Genomic DNA, 18,207 nt, shown 5'->3' with positions numbered 1-18,207 from the left:
TGGTACGAGGACAAAATAAACTAGTCGATTTGCAAATCAATTCAATGCTTAACAATTACTCATAAGCCTCTGAATCAGATATCAAGTTATTTCATGGTTATTCTGATTTCAGTTTAAAACATGCATGAAGTTTGAACTAGTGCTCCAGCTGGTCCTGAGCATTTTGAGCTACGTTTGTTTAATACATAATGCACATAAATGATGACTGTTCCAGAGCTATAGAAGAGATAATAATGACTATAAACTCCAATCAAAAGTCATTCAATTCTCATACAAAGAATGTGTTCAGCACAATAGATTTATAGAAAAACCAAATTGTAAAAAAATTATCCAAAAGAAGAAATAAAAAGATAAATATATGAATTAAAATTAGAGACAAAAATTAATTTCTTGAAAGTAGAGTTCACAAACTGAAATGCTTTTGGCTAACTTTAAATTTTTCATGTTCATATATTTTGAAATTATTTGAAATAAATTTTAGTTATCCCAACCACAGTTCCACTGCATGGCACCAAGAGTAACTGTCTACCACAGCCCTGGGCCAATCAAAGTCTTGTGAGTGGATTTCATAGCAACTGAAAGAAACTTGTGCGTGTATGCATGTATTGTTGTCAACCACCACCTGACAACTGGTGTTGGTTTGTTTCCATCCCCATAACAGTTCAGCTAAAGAGATCTGAAAGAATAAGTACCAGACTTAAATGAAAAATTAGTAGTGGCCAGATCCAGCCTATCACACCTACCATACAATATTATTATTAAAAACAATCACAACTGAAATCGCAAAGCTGAAAGTTAATACAGGATAAATTCAAACCAGTGTGAATGAATAAGCATTACATTTGAAAGAATAAGCAATACTAAAGGGTTAATAGAAATTAAGCAAGTACTGAGTCAAAATAGATCCATCTTATTTATCCTTGTATGTCTTTGTAATTTAGTATCTTGATCTCTAAATGCAGAGTTCACAGCTGTTTTCATGGCCTGAATTTTTATTTTTTTCATGCATGAATATTCATGTTAAAATAAGATTCTAACATGCCACTTAATTAATTGTAAATCAGTATTGCTCCTCAAAATAGGACAACAGCCTATTGTAGATAACAATCCAGAAAATATAGTACCTATTCCTTCAATGACCGCAAAGTAAAGTGGGTGGAATCAATTTTCCTCTCTAGAAACACAAAGAAAGGAAACACCTGCAGATAGAATGAATCCCAAAACAAGCAGCTAGGAGTAACCACACTCTGCAAAAAGTCATTTTACCTTTATGTAAAAGCATTAAGGTGGAAAAATAATTCAATTTCTGCTATTCCTCTGCTGTTATTTCATAGTTGTGGGGCTAGTTATTTATATATATATATATATATAAATAAATATATGTGTGTGTGTGTGTTATATTTTGTGAAATTTGATTTAGTATTTCTAAATTGAACTTTTCCCTGTAAGTTTGGAATAATATTCCCTCATATTATTATAATTTATAAATATAGTATATAGAAGAGAGATCTATATAAAAACTCAGATTACAATCATTCAGTGAAATTATTTTAAGAAAGTGTGTAACCACACAATATATTCCAGCATATGAGTTGAAAGTTTCAGACCGAAACTTTTAATTGATTCATACAAGATGACTTTATAGGACCAAAAATTCCATGTAACATTCGGTAGGATTTCGGAAGATTGTGACAATATATTTGGATGTTTACACTACATTTACACTTTACTCTATGCTGACTTGTATACTGGAAAATACATCAGCACACAGTCTGTCCTGATGACCCCATAAGCCTGCAAGTATTTGATATGTTGTGCTTTCAACTGGTAGCACTGGAAGTTGTTTGCAAATACATATACACTACTCACATGCATATATACATACACAGGACAATTATGCACTCTTCTGCATTTAAAAACCCCTTTTTTTCCCTCTCCAACTTCCAATCAATAATTTTTATAATAATGATAATAATAATAATGAAATTATTGTATACAGTGCTCAGGTGCACCACAACTTGTCAGAGTATATGCAGTAATGTACAAATGTCTGGGAAGTGAACAATGCATGTGTCAGATACATGCTTGCGTGTGTATGGAGGGGAGAAAATCAGGTGTAGTGTTGGCGAATCTCAGAAAGCATGGAAGTTTTGAAGGATGCAGTGTTCTGACAACTAACAACTGATGCCGGCAGTTTGTTCCATGCTTCAGCAACTCTCAGCGTGAAAAAATGTTTCCTGAAGTCAGGGGAGCTGTGCTGTTTTCTTTTGTGTCCAAGTATCTACCCACAAGGTTTTTGCCTGGCTAACCATTCCCTTCATCTTCCTCCTTTTCTTCTCTGAACTTTCTTCCACTACCCATCAAAGAGCCATGCTCAAAATGACATTTTTACTTCTAATTTTTCTTTCTAAAACTTTTGAATATCTAATAATATCCCTTTGACTTGTTTTTGTATAAACTGCTCACCAGTTCGCCTCTCTCTCTCTCTCTCTCTCTCTCACACACACTCTTTCAGCAACTTTTGTTGGCTTAATAGGGTGTTTTAATTATAAATTATAAAACTGAGTCTCCATTGGCTGTGTGGTAAGTAGCTTGGTAACCAACCACATGGTTCCGGGTTCAGTTCCACTGCGTGGCATCTTGGGCAAGTGTCTTCTGCTATAGCCCAGGGCCGACCAATGCCTTGTGAGTGGATTTGGTAGACGGAAATTGAAAGAACCCTGTTGTATATATGTATATATATATATGTATGTGTGTGTGTTTGTGTGTCTGTGTTTGTCCCCCTAGCATTGCTTGACAACCGATGCTGGTGTGTTTATGTCCCCGTTACTTAGCAGTTCGGCAAAAGAGACCGATAGAATAAGTACTGGGTTTACAAAAGAATAAGTGCCGGGGTCGATTTGATCGACTAATGGTGGTGCTCCAGCATGGCCGCAGTCAAATGACCGAAACAAGTAAAAAGAAAAAAAAGAAAGAACTCAGAATTTATTTACAATGAAATTCTATGGATTCCTACATTTTTTTTTTTTGTATATAACTGTATAAAATTACTTTGCCACACTCTCCATTATCCTTGATGACTTTTTATTCAGTGTTTACTATCCTTAACTTTTACTCAGAGCAGTTTTGGATTTTTCCAACTCAGAATAAAATTCAAACCTTCTTTATTAAATTAAAAATTCATTATGAATATTTTTTTTTTTTTGCAATCAGGGTTTATTATTCACAGCGATTTTTAAAAAAAATTTGACTAAAGTTTAGACAATGAGATTAGTAGATAGAATAACAAGCTTTAGTAATGACTAAAATTCCACATGACCACTGAATTCTGAAGGAAAAAAAAAAAAGTTTTAAGTGATCATGTGAATATTTAGTGAGTTAATTAGAAATCAGTTTTGTGTACTTCCATCACATGTTGAAAATGGACTAGGAAAGAGCCACATCTGTCCATTTTTCAGTAAAATGAATGCTATTCTTTGTTATTTCTTTTGGAAGTATTATCAAATTTTTGATCATGCATTATATACAAAAACATCTTTATTTTCAATTTATGCAAACATAAAGAGACAATTTTTAGACAGGGAACCGTAAACGCACAAGAAATGAGGGTATACAGCTTTTATTCAAATATATATATGATAACTATTTGCAATAATAGAAGCAAGTGAGCAAGTGAGTGAACCACTACAGTAAGAAGTATTCATCACATGGAAAAAATGTGCATTTTGCACAGTAACAGATTCAGAATAAATACAAAAAAGTGTGTATGTAATTCACATAGCTCTTTAACCCTTTAGCAATTAAACTAATCATATTCAACCAGCCAGATCTGGATTCTCACACCTACCCTTCTATGTCATTCTAAAAATAAACTATCATTAAAATCTTGGATCTTTTCGGTTTCAACGGCAGTTTTTAACATAATTTCTAGGTAACTAAAAAATTTTAAACTTCGTATACTGGTAGAATGTGTTTATAAAACATCTTTTTCTCTGGGCTTTATTGAGAAAATTCTATAGTTTGTAAGATATTTGTTGTTTTTTTTTCTTCAATTTCTGCAATTTCAACCAATCAATGACATCCATTGAGGTAAACAACATTCTGTGCTGTATGAATATGTCCGTCGTTTAAGAAACAGATTGGGTTTATTTACATTTGTGAAGAAAAAAAGATACCCTTCCCCCAGCCCTAACCCTAAAAGAGATTGAAATGCAATAGATCGATACTAGGGTCATAATTATGGGTGACAATTTCATATGACACCGCTAGAAAAAAACTACCGTTCAAACCAAAAAGATCCCAAATCTCTAATTTACAAGATAATGCATCATTAATTTAAAACAATGTGAATGAATAAGCATTATATTGGTAGAAAATCTGAATGCCAAAGAGTTAAAATATATACACACAAAGAAAGACAAAACTTAATGAAAAATTTCCCCAGTGCACTTGAACTAAGACTCAAGATGTTTTTGCAAGAGCAAAAAAAGAAATTGTTTCTATTTCTAAAACTGAGTGAGTACCTTTTTTCTTCCATCACTCCATTTCCCTGATTTAGAACAAAGACAAATGGCTAATTTATTGACTGTCTATGGTTCTGTTATTCCATACTTTATATGTATAACATAGAGAAGCAAATCTTGTCCGTAGATAATGTATGAGTAACAAACATTAGACATTAACCCTTTTGATACCAACCCGGCCAAAACTGCCTCTGGCTCTGTAGTACAAATGTCTTGCTTTCATTAGTATTGAATTAAAATCTCCCACCAAACCTGAGTCACAATTTATGTTCTCAACACTAGCTTAATGATAACTAAGTTCTTTTACTAAATTCTTTGCTGTCTTTAAAATTAATTGAATGAAACACAGAGCATCTAAAAAAAAATACGGTAACAAAAGGGTTAATATGCTTTGAACCATACTTATAATTGTACTTTTGAGTGAAAAAAAGAAATTTTGCAAAAAGTTTCCCTTCTTTTTATGTAAAAATGGATGGTTATTAAATTGCTCACGTACATGTGCATGTGTGCCACAAAGTGTAGATACAAGAGAGAAAACTGTTCTGGTACAAACAAGTGATGCATATGAAGAATGGCTGGAAAAGCAACAAGTGTTACAGAATACCCAAGAAGATGCAGGAAGAAGTAGAGGCTGACCATAAGATGTTGAAATTTGCAAACATGACATAAGACCACAAACAGAGGGATGTTATACTAGAGAACATCTGACTAACCTTTCGGAGCAAAGAGAACCAGATGTTCAATTATGATACAATGGTGGAGAGCTGGTAGAGTCAATCAAGTGGTGTACTAAATACCTTGTCATGTTTAGTAATAACCTTTTACAATCTGAAATCAAATCCATCCAGGCCCACTTAGCTTTTCATCCTCCAAAGTCAATAGTACCAGGGTTAAAGCAGTAGATTACAACCTAAAAAAGGTGATACTATAGCATAGCCATAGAACAATGACTGAAACCAGCAGAAGTATATGTCTCGGGGCAGTGTTCACTAGTTAGACACCCTTCCTGATGCCAGCTTTTATTTTCAAGTACCTATATTCCACTGGTCTTTGCACAATCTCTGAAGTTGCAACATTAGTGATGTCAATGTGAATGCAAGAGAAGACAAAACACAAAGTCAGAGGATCCATACAGTTCCCAGCTACCAAATTTCACTCACAAACCATTGATTGATCAAAAGCAATAGAAAACACCCATGGTACCACATAGTGAGAGCAAACCCTAAACCACATAGCTGTGAAGCACACATCTTAATCACATAGCTATGACTGTGTTTCTAAAACTAAAAATTTTAATACAAGTTATTACTTCTATTTGTTATTACTTGTTACATGTAATAAAAATAATAACTCAAATTATTTTTTGCATTTTAAAAAGAAATTATTATAAAAATGTATAGGTTATAAGAAATAATACCTATATCAAATTCACAGTAAAATTTGCTTGAGTTATTGCCAAGTCTTCACATTTTTAATCTTGACCCTATGCCTATTTTTTCACATAATGAATTTGCCTACCATATATACTATTCTAATTTGCATAAAACTTCTCATTTTTTAAGTATTCTAAGGTGTCAATATTTTAACAAAATGATGGTACCTTTTTTAATTATGTTACTTTGTAAATTAAAATCAAACAATTTTTAATATATTCAAATTTTATCCTTACATGTTAATATTGTTTCTCTTACTTGCATTTTTCCATGAAATCCATGTTTTTCCCAGGCTATGCTATTATGCTAATTAATAATGTGTCAATTAGCAGTGTCATTGATAATTTTCTCCTTACCAAAATGATGCCAGTAACATATATTAAAAGTCCCCTTGTAGAACTATATTCATAAAAAAGTATATTATCATCCTCAAATTTGAGAAACAAACACTCATAACTTTTTTCTTTTAAAACTTCATTGCACGAGATCAATGCCATGAAATTCCTTGAATTGAGCTCTCTCATTTAAGCTTAATTAAAATATAGTTTGTTTTTAGAATAAAAAAGTTAATTATACTTAATTTTTTGCCTTACTTATATTCTTTTTCATATTTTACCTCAATTTTTTTTTTATACAGGTTTTTGTTGCATGGGACTAAAACTAAGAAATTCTTCATGCTTTCTTCTATCATTAAAGCTAAGATATTTTGCTTTTAAAATGTAAAAGTTACTTAAATCTAAACTTGATTGGTGGCATTACTTACTTTCCCATAACATTGCTACAAATTTTGATGTAAACATTCTTCTACTGGACCAAATCTCAATTTTTTAATACCAAAATGTAGCTCGGGAACAGTCCTCTTCAAAAATGTTACTTTTCAATTTGGTTAAGAACTGAATTAGTGACAAAGCTGTGAAAGATGCTGCATGTGAGTAAATTGCGGCCTTAAGAATAATATTCAGCTACCACCATAGTTGAATATTAAAATGCAGGATTCAATATTCCTAACCATATGAAATTGAATGGACCCAGAATAACACACACGCATGTAATTCAAGTCCCCAAAATGCTTATTTGATTGCAACCACTACTATAGGAACTGTTAACAAACTAGTGTTATTTTAACTATCTTTTACAGGAAATGCCTCAATTACCTAAATTTTGTCTATGCACCATAAAAAACTCTACAAACAGACAATATCTAGTGCTAGTATAGTATGCGGTCTACCATGGTGTCAAACAGATTGGAGAACTTCAGATATTTCAGAATCATAGTTTTAGCATCTAACTGTGATCACTCAATGGCTTGAAAGCATGCTCTGGTCACTGGATCCACATAATGTCGTTGATGGTTCACTATCAGATGGTGATAACCTATGGCATTAAAATTGTTATAAACAGGCCACTCATCAGAATGAATTAGTGAACCTTTTTCACATTCTTTTTCAAGAATGGGATCAGACTGTTCCTGTCACACCATTCCACACAAAAGTATCGACAGTCTGAGACTTGTTTGAGACCCAAAACCCACAGCTGATCAGTTCTATGTCCATTGTTCCTGTTGTTTCATTGTTCTGCATCACTGTCAGTGAAGAAAGGAGTGTTGACACCATTCAGCATTCTTCCTCAGTTGTATTTTCGTCGATCTGAATGGAGTTATCGTTTGTTCCAACCATCTTCTACATGTTAGTTAGTTAGTTAGTTAATTTTTTGGCTCAAAAAGCAAAAAAGCAAGGCCATGTAGGGGGACATGGAGTTATGTACAGGGTGGTGTTCATGTAAAGAGTTCAGGCCACTTGTGGTCAAGGGAGACTTTGAACCGAGCGGTCGTCGGCATCTTCACCATCTCGTCCGGCAGCTTATTCCACGGATCTGCAACCCGGACGGAGAAAGCTCCTCTCCTTCGATTGAGATGAAATCGTCACAGATAGAGCTTTTTGGAATGACCCCGCAGCCGACACTCTGGAGCAGGAGTGAAGAACAGCTCCTTCGAGAGGTTACATTTTCTGCTTATGATGTTGTGAGCAAGAATGAGATCACACAGCGGCGGCGTTTTTCTAGAGAATAAAGGTCAAGCGTCTTCAGCCTTTCTTCATAAGACAAATTCTTGAGACCAAGAACCATGCGGGTAGCCAGCTTCTGGACTCTTTTGAGATGCTATATGTCTTTGAGGAGATAAGGAGAAGAGGCTTGAATCCCGTACTCCAATATGGGTCTCACCAACATGACATAGAGCGGTAGGAATGTGGCTGCTGTGAGCATTCCGAATGACCGTCGAATCAAGAACAAAACTCCGCGTGCTTTGTTGGTAGCATGGACACACTGGGCCGAAGGCGAAAAGGAGGAATCCACCAAGATACCCAGGTCCAGCAGCAGACGACCCGGCTCGAAATCAAGTTGAGTTGCAGGAGGAGAGCCAACAGGCAGATGACAGCACTTTGACACATTCAGACACAGGTCCCATTCGTTAGACCATCTCCAAATCGATAAACTATGACTCCACACCCCTCGCGGCACATATTGTACTAGTCAGTTATAGTATTTTTAGATTTTCTTGTTAGTCACTGCTGTGGTCATGGGTACATCCATGACAAAGAAAAATATTAGTTCTAAAATCTCTCAGGCTCAGCTTGCAGTTCAATTTGTTGTTAATGTCCATATAATGGAAAAATTGGTTTCCTTTACAAACTGAACGTTTAAGGTTGATAACCCAGGCTTATACTGTTTGACAACATGGTAGACCACATGCTACACTAGCACCCAATATCCAATGGTCATTCCAGTTCAGGTTTGCAAATTCATTTATCAAAAATAAATAAATAAATAAAATAAAGGATCAATTGAAAGTAGTAACGAAATTTTAAGACTATTAGCTTTTAGTTATTTCAGTCATTCAACTGTGGTCATGCTATGGCATCGCCTTCAAGGATTTTGTGAAACAAAACTCTAGTATTAGCTTTTCTTTTTTCATTTTATTTTTCATGAGGTACTTATTCTATCCACCACTTTTGCTGAGAAGTAATAACAAGGGCGTAAACAAACCACAGCCGGTTGAACTAACAACACAAACTACACACACACACAATGGGCTACTTTCAGTCTCTGTCTACCACATCCACTCAGGTTTTGGTCGACCTGGGCTATACTAGAAGACAACCAAGGTGCCAGGCAATGGGACTGAACCCAAGACTACACAGTTGAGAAGCAAGCGTCATAACCACATAGCCATGTCTGCAGCAGTAGATAAAACTTGCATAAATACAATTACTGTCCTTATACACAAAATTCTAAGACAACAGGGGCAGGAAGGCTGTGTGGTAAGAAGCTTGGGATCTTTTCCTTTTGAACGGCACTTTGTAACATAATTTCTAGGTAACTAAAAAGTTTTAAACTTCGTATACAGGTAGAATGTGTTTATAAAACATCATTTTCTCTTGGCTTTATTGAGAAAATTCTATCGTTTGTAAGATATTTCGTCTGAAATTACTTGCATTTCAGCTATTTTAACCAATCAATTACCTCCATTGACATAAATAACATTCTGTGCATAATGAATATGTCCCTCGCTTAAGAAACAGTTTGGGTTTATTTACATTTGTGAAGAAAAAAGATACCCTTGCCCCACCCATAACCCTAAATCTAAAATAGATTGAAATGCAATAGATCGATACTAGGGTTATAATTATGGGTGACAATTTCATACAACACCACTACGGAAAATGGGATTTTTTTCTAGCAGTGTCAAATGAAAATGTCACCCATAATGGAGGGAGTATGTGGACGCAGGTTTTTTTTTTCCCAAAATGCATGGTGGTACACTTGTCCACAGCCAGTTTCAGTTGCCAGTCTGTGATCCATTGCTGCATTGTGTCCAGGTCTGATTGCAGGAAAGAGCTGTAGACAACAGGATCTGTCCTCTTGATTTCAAGGTACAGCTTGATGTCGTCTGCATATTTTAATACTGTGGCATTCTTTAAATTTGCATCTATGTCATTAATGTTTGCCACAAACAAGAGGGGACCAAGGACAGATCCCTGTGGTACACCCGATGACATCTCATATGGTGTAGAATGCTGTCCTAGAACTGTGACTACCTCCTTTCGGTTGAGAATGAAGGATTTCAACCAGTTAAAAAGGTTGAAAACTTCGATGCGGTGCCCCAGTATGGCCGCGGTTAAATGACAAACAAGTAAAAGATACTATTCCTAATATTTTTAGACTGAAAACAATTCCCGCTCTTCACAACTACGAACTTCGAATTAAATCAATATACATTGCTAATAAGCTACCGTCGGTTTGCTAAGTTCGCAGCAAAACTTAGTTTTAAAGAGTTGTTCCCCTTGGATAGCATACACAATTCTTTTTAAGCGAACGTAATTTCAGAATTACCAGTCAGGATCTAGCAGTGTCATATGAAATAGTCACCCATAATTATGACCCAAATATCGATCTATTGCATTTCAATCTGTTTTAGGGTTAGGGGTGGGGGGAAGGGTATCTTTTTTTCTTCAGAAATGTAAATAAACCCAATCTGTTTCTTAAACAAGGGACATATTCATACAGCACAGAATGTTTTTTTTTTACCTCAATACACGTCATTGATTAGTTGAAATTGCAGAAATTGAAGAAAAACAACAACAAATATCTTACAAACTATAGAATTTTCTCAATAAAGCCAAGAGAAAATGATGTTTTATAAACACATTCTACCAGTATACGAAGTTTAAAATTTTTTTGTTACCTAGAAATTATGTTAAAAACCGCCGTTCAAACCGAAAAGATCCGCCAGTCGTATATATATATATAATCAAACCGATAGTGGGATTAAGAGGGTTAAATAGAGAATACATGGGGTGGGGGTTAAAATGTTACCGAAGCACTCATCTCTAAGTACAATTCCTTATAGCAGAAAGCTGTAAGTTAAAGAGGTCGATTACATAATTTATGTCCTTTGTCATTGAATAATTTATACTAGGCTCTGTACTTAACGCTTTATTCTAAAGCATATGTATGAATGTCGAGTTCTAACAACTGTTCATTAGTATTGCATATAGAAACACACAAGAGTGAGTTGACAAACGAAAGAAGGGCCCTCAACACATTTATTGGGGGTTACATGCATGGATCAAAACAGTTTGATCAAACTGCTTTGATCCACACACACATTACATACATACATATATATATACACGGTCACACACACACACATATATATATATATATATATATAATCAAATTAATAATAACATACGATGGATAACTGTCAGCTCATTGCAGCCATTTCTTACATAATTTTTTAAGAGAAGAATGAGAACATAAAAGACCGTGATCATCAGACAAGTAATTTTACAAAACAAAAGAATACCCCAAGAATACACAGGAAATTGATTTTCTCAAATGCTCTGGAGCTCCCTAAATGTAGTAGATAGTTTCTGTTACCTATATGACCTAATTAGCAGTGGAAGAGGATGTTCTGAAAGTATAGTTGCTAGAATAAGAATAGGATGGAGAAAGTTTGAAGCTCTGTTACTGCTGTCATTCTTCACTTTGGCTATCAGCAATCCTTCAGTTCAGAATATCAATATTTCTCCACATGAGTTCCCTACACACAAGGAGATAAAGGTTTCAAAATGAAATGTGTTTCAGTGGGCGGAAATACTTTCCCTTTTAAGGCGGCGAGCTGGCAGAAGTGTTAGCACGCCAGGCGAAATGCTTTGCGGTATTTCGTCTGCTGCTACGTTCTGAGTTCAAATTCCGCCGAGGTCGACTTATCCTTTCGGGGTCGATTAAATAAGTACCAGTTACGCACTAGGGTCGATCTAATCGACTTAATCTCTTTGTCTGTCCTTGTTTGTCCTCTCTATGTTTAGCTCCAAGTGGGCAATAAAGAAATAGGAAATACTTTGTCTTAGAGAGTGCTATTACAAAGTATTTTATCAAGCATCTACCAAAAGTGAAGGAGTGAAAAAACATCTATAGAAGTATCCTGGAAAAAAAAAAATTCAGTTGTTTGAAATATTGAAAAGAATATTTTTAATTGAAGTATAATTTTTGTAACTGAAACAGGATATTGCTTTCTTTTTTTTAATAAAAAAAATAGTATGTAAAATTCAATTTGATAGCAATGATGACTGCTGACACTTGGTGGAATCAGATAGGTGAATAACCTCTTGTTTTTCTCATAATTCATTTAATTTTTACGTGCCTGTGACATGCAGAAGGCACCCAGTACACACTGTAAAGTGGTTGGCGTTAGGAAGTACATCAAGCTGTAGAAACCAAACCAAAACAGATGGCTGGAGCTTGGTGCAAGCAGCTCTCCAGCAAACCATCTAACCCATACCAGCTTGGAAAACGGACATTAAATGATGAAGATGATGTTGCAGAGAAAAAGTTTAGGGAAAAAAAAGAGTAATGGGAGTGTTGAAAAAAAGTGATAAATATGGTTTCTTTGCTTTTTGTGTCATAAGTAAAGATTTTACAGAAAATAAAAATGTGACAACCACCTCCACACCCCACAAAAAAGTAGTTGGTGAAGATGCGGGTGGAATTTTTTGAAGAAATTTTTTTAATGGCAATTTCAAGATGAAATGTTGGGGAGACAGTTAAGAAGTTTCAAAAAATTTTTTTTGTTAATTGCAGATTAAAAGTTTAGCAGAAGCATTTCAGAAAATGGAATACTATAAATGACAAAAAGAAAACAGATTTCATTTCAATTGTGAAATACAATGAATAGCAGGATGGCGGAAAGGTGGAAAAAAAAAAAAAAAATTTAATGCAAATTACAAGTGTTTTACAATGTTTTACAATCACTGATCGCGGATCCTGGGTGGATGTTGTTTACCTGGACTTTGCTAAGGTTTTTCACTCTGTGCCACACAAAAGACTTATGGTGAAACTCTCTGCGTTGGATGTAAGAGATGATCTCTATAACTGGTTGAAGTCCTTTATTATCAGCCGAAAAGAGGTTGTCACATTTCTAGGACAGCACTCTTCACCCTATCAGATGACATCTGGTGTACCACAGGGATCTATTCTTGGCCCCCTTTTATTTGTTGCATATGTTAATGACATAGATGCCAACTTAAAGAATGCCACTGTGCTGAAATATGCAGATGACATCAAGCTGTACCTTGAAATAAAGAGGTCAGATCCTGTACACTATAGATTTCTATTGCAATCAGACAATGCAGCAGTGGATCATGGACTGGCAACTCAAGCTGGCTGTGGACAAATGTACCACCATGCATTTTGGGAGGAAAAACTTAGCATCTACTTACTCCCTCCACAACACTAATCTCAAAAAGTCTTCGTGTGAATGTGACCTGGGCATCATTGTCGACAGTGATTTGCGTTGGACAAAACACATTGCTAAAATTGCCAAGAAGGCTGAGGGTGTCTTGGCATCACTCACCAAGTTCTTTGTGAGCCGCTCTCCGGCTATCTGTCTGCGGCTTTATATAGCTATGGTACGACCTTACCTGGAATTTGCATCACTGGTCTGGAACCCCTATCTTGCCCAGGATATTAATTGTCTGGAAGCCGTTCAGCGATGTGCAACCAAGAGAATACCCTCTATCAGGAATTTGCCATATTCTGAATGCCTTACTTCCCTGGGCATGGACACATTGAAACTCCGACGTCTGACAGCTGACTTGGCAGACACCCATAAAATTATAAACCATCTTACAAGCAATAACTCTGAGCACCTTTTCAAACTCCACCTGTCTAACACTCGTGGACATGTTTACAAAGTCAGAAAACAGCACAGCTCCCATGACTATCGGAAACATTTTTTCATGCTAAGAGTTGCTGAAGCATGGAACAGACTGCCAGCATCAGTTGTTAGTTGTCGGAGCACTGCATCCTTCAAAACTTCCATGCTTCCTGAGATTCGCCAACACTACACCTGATTTTCTCCCCTCCATACACACGCAAGCATGTCTCTGACTCATACACAGTTCGCTTTCCAGACATTTGTACATTACTGCATATACTTTGTATGCACTTTTTGACAAGTTGTGGTGCACCTGAGCACTGTATACAATAATTTCATTTTTATTAAACCACAGGGTTCCGAGTTTAGTCCCAGAGCGTGACACTTTTTGCAGGTGCCTTTTAGTATTGCCCTGAGCTGAATAAAGCTTTGAGTGAATTTGGTAGACGGAAACTTAAAGCCAGTCAAACACATGCGGATCTGTCCTCGTCACTGCTTGATAACAGGTGTTAGTTTTTTACATTTCCGGAGGATAGCGGTTCGGCAAAAAGGAACGATAAATATCGGACTTCAAAAATGGAAGTCGACGTGGTGCCCCAGCATGGCCGTAGTCGAACAACTAAAACAAGTAAAACAAAAGATAATTCACATTTAGCAAACGGACTGGTGGAGGGCTACTTGCACCAGGATCCAACCATCTGTTTCAGTTTGGTTTCTACAGCTTGATGCCCGTCCTAACACCAACCACTTAACAGTGGTTTTTCGCGATATAAATTTATTTACCGGTGGAAATTTATCTAAAATTTATTTACCGGTGGAATTCTGCTTTACGCACGCCATATAACCCCGAATAACTTTATTTTCAGAAACTTTTTGAGAATGTGTATTCTACGCACGGGAATTCACACAACTAAGAAAAAAAGTTTTAAAAAAATTTTCCAAATTTTAAAAATTTTGGTCAATTTTTCGAATATTTTTTTAATCGCAGTCTAAAATACGGATAGTCCGAATTTTTAGCTTAAATCTCAGCAAAAGACCAATAAATGTGTCAATGAGAAAAATTGGGTAATTTTTTTCCACCTTGCCACACTCTGTTTTCCGGATCCCCAAAAGGGTTTTGGGATCTTTTCCTTTAGATAGACAGAATTCAACCCAATTTCTAGTTAACTAAACAATTTGAAACTTCGTATACTGGTAGAATGTGTCAAAAGAAAACATTATTTTCCCTTGGCTTTTTTGATAAATTTGTAAGTTGTAAGTTTAACGTAGTTTAATTCTTCGAATTTTAACTAATGAATTGCCAGTATTTTTTGTAGCATATTAGAATGTCACAGTAATTCATTCAACGAAAAAAAAAAAACCGAATAATGTTGAGTAACATCAATACATCAGACTGATAAACAAACGAGGAGTGTGTTTACCTGCAGTATGTTTCAATGAAAGTCTTCCATTCTGCTCGGACGACGACAAGCCGCGCGTTGGGAAGTTGCCGAAAGAGGACGTGTTTCCACAGAATTATGGTAACGTAATGAATGACAAATAGGTTCAAAACAAGACGCTGGCAGTATAATAAGAACCGATCGCAGTGAATATATATATATCTACCCGATATATGCAAGATAATACACGTTTTAGTGTGAACTTCCGGTAACGCATAGACAATGACCGTCTTCTAGGTGGGTCCTGTCCGGAGAGAAGTTTCCATGACCGGAGTACAGTTTGTGCGCATGCGTCAAAGACAGGTAGTTGTTGGGGTGGGGGGGAGAAGTGTTGATGTTAAAAAACAATTTTTTAAAAAATTTCTCCTTTGCAAACATTGCTTGTTCAATCGTTTCTGCAACCAGCTTTGCTGTTTGTGCGTGATATAAACCATTCAAAATTTTTGGCAGAATTCTGATTTAAGCACCCCATATAACCTTTCCTTGTAACTTATTTTATTTTCGAAACTTACAGAAAATTCTTGCGAATTTGTGTTCTTCACTCAGGAATTCATATGCTCATGCAAAAAAAAAAAAAAAGAGAGAGAAATTTTATGTGATTTACGGGCAATTCAGTTATTTTTAGAGCATCTCCCGACTACCTGACACCTTCTTCGGTTCTTCGTCCCTCTGACTCTGACATTTTTTTTTCTCCAATATTTTTCTGTCCCCAGGCGGCGAGCTGGCAGAATCGTTAGCGGTATTTCGTTTGTCTTTACGTTCTGAGTTCAAATTCCGCCGAGGTCGCCTTTGCCTATACCAGTTACATTTTGGGGTCGATCTAATCGACTGGCTTCCTCCACCAAAATTTCGGGCCTTGTGCCTAGAGTAGAAAAGAATATATTTCTGCCCATAAACACATTTAATGGAAGGATGATGCGCCCAAGAGAGGTCCATAGCTGGGATTTAAGCAAAAAATTCGGACTGTCCATTTATTAAAATCTGGTTTTTAAAACAAGAATTCGAAGAGGAAGAGGGGTTTAAAAACATTTTTATTATAATTTTCATCCCTTTTTTTTTCTTGTCATTAGTGTGTTTCTTCCTGCTTACTTAATACTAATAACATTTTATTTTTAAGCCTGTTTCAGTTTATGACAACGTTTTGCGTATCTACCCTAACTCCTTTTGCGTACCTACACAAATGTGACTCCTTCACTTTAGTTTCCTCATAACTTTCTGGAAAATGGAAAACGATGGTTTGCGTCTTTTATACCTCCACCAAAAAATTTCATGAAAAGATACCCACATTTTTTGGACGTTATGAGGGAATAAAGTCGGTGTTAGGGTGGGACTTGTGAAGGTATACCTTGTTTTGATGGTAAATAAGCCTAAGTACGTTTTTCCCTTAATTTTGAAAATCGACACCAGTTCTTTCTTTTTTATGCCGGGTACTTTTTTTTATTGGCCTCTTTTACCGAACCGCTACGTTACGCGAACGTAAACATACCAACACCAGTGATCAAGCAGTGGTGGGGAAGAGACACAAAGCCACAATATATATATATATATATATATATATATTTTTCTGTTGTGTCTGGGGTGAGTCATTCTCTTTTAGTGCCTTATAATTTGACACACTCACCGGTAACATTTGTAAGGACGTACTATTGAAAAGTTTGCAAGACGCAACGAAAATCTTAGAGATATAGTTCTTGTCTGTTCATATAATCTGTGTACCTCTCCGTCTGTATGTTGATATGTTTATTTTCATATCCATATTCTAACATACATGTGCATATTCACATATATACACGCACACATACACATCTGTCTACATAACAGCCCACTAACTATTCTACTCTACCTGTGTAAAATGTGGGTAGAGCTGGCAGAAACGTTAGCACGCCGGGCGAAATGCGTAGCCGTATTTCGTCTGCCGTTACGTTCCGAGTTCAAATTCCGCCGAGGTCGACTTTGCCTTTCATCCTTTCGGGGTCGATTAAATAAGTACCAGTCACGCACTGGGGTCAATATAATCGACTTAATCCGTTTGTCTGTCCCCTCTGTGGGTAGTAAAGAAACAGGTATGGTGGGTATATCTACTATGCCTATTTCCTATTTAGTATTGGGAAAGTTTCATTTGTAAGGACGTACAATGGAGACTGAAACACATGACCATATATACACACACACGGACACATGGAGACATGTGTCCACACATACAAACACGGTACATAGTTTCAAAACACACATGCGCACAAACAAACAAAAAAGAACAGTGTAAATAACGGATTGAGTCAAGACTATTGAAAAGGTTGCAAGACACCAACGAAAATTTTAGGAAAATATTAAAAAAACGCGGAACCTTCGGTATAGGTACACAGGTGACTTTGTTTACATTTCTGAAGATAACAGAAATCCTTTTCTCCCACCTCTAACCTTAACACAAACCCTAACCCCCCCCCCATATATAAAAAAAAAACACTTTCTTGAAATGTATCCGGGACTTATACCGAAGTTACGCCAAAAAAGAAATAAGTGGAAATTTTACCGGTGTGTGTGTTAAAATATAAAGCACAAAAAGAAAATTACTCTCCCCAGACGAACGGCAACGAGAAACTCAGAGTAACAGATTTTGTTGAATTTTCTGCTGCTTTAAATAAAGTATATATATATATATATATATATATATAAACCACCGCTTGATAACCGGTGTTGGTGTTTACGTTCCTGTAACTTAGCTGCTTGGCAACAAGTCCGGTAGAATAAGTACTAAGCTTAAAATTTAAAATGAGTCCAGGGGCCAATTCGTTCGGCTAAAATTCTTCTTGGCGGTGCCCCGGTATTACTTTACATACCATACATTTTGATGTGACTTATGTGTGAACAATTCGGCAACAGTAGCCTGCAGGAAAATTGGGAGCTGCCTTAATGAGCAAAATGAAAATGTAAAGGAAGAATAAGCATGTTGTTTCACTGTAACATAACGTAGAATAAAAGAATATATATATGTGTGTGTCTGCGTGTGGTGTCTCGGCATAGCCACTTTTGGCTGCAGCGTATAAGAAAATACACACATATCTGTTCCCGTCTGCTTCCTGTCACCTCCTTTAATT

At 36.0% G+C, this 18,207-nt stretch overlaps 1 protein-coding gene across 1 annotated transcript in view; it reads right to left on the bottom strand.

Annotated features, from left to right (window-relative positions):
* Positions 1-15,339, bottom strand: part of LOC115214907 (recQ-mediated genome instability protein 2) — a 37,546-nt gene extending 22,207 nt beyond the window's left edge. Inside the window, exon 1 of the mRNA XM_029783966.2 lies at positions 15,095-15,339. The gene's annotated coding sequence lies outside the window, so the exon portion shown is untranslated. The remainder of the gene's footprint in view (positions 1-15,094) is intronic.
* Positions 15,340-18,207: the final 2,868 nt, after the last annotated feature.

Source organism: Octopus sinensis, linkage group LG8 (assembly GCF_006345805.1).
Source record: "Octopus sinensis linkage group LG8, ASM634580v1, whole genome shotgun sequence".
Lineage (NCBI taxonomy): Eukaryota > Metazoa > Mollusca > Cephalopoda > Octopoda > Octopodidae > Octopus > Octopus sinensis.
This window is presented reverse-complemented; position numbering and strand designations above follow the sequence as displayed.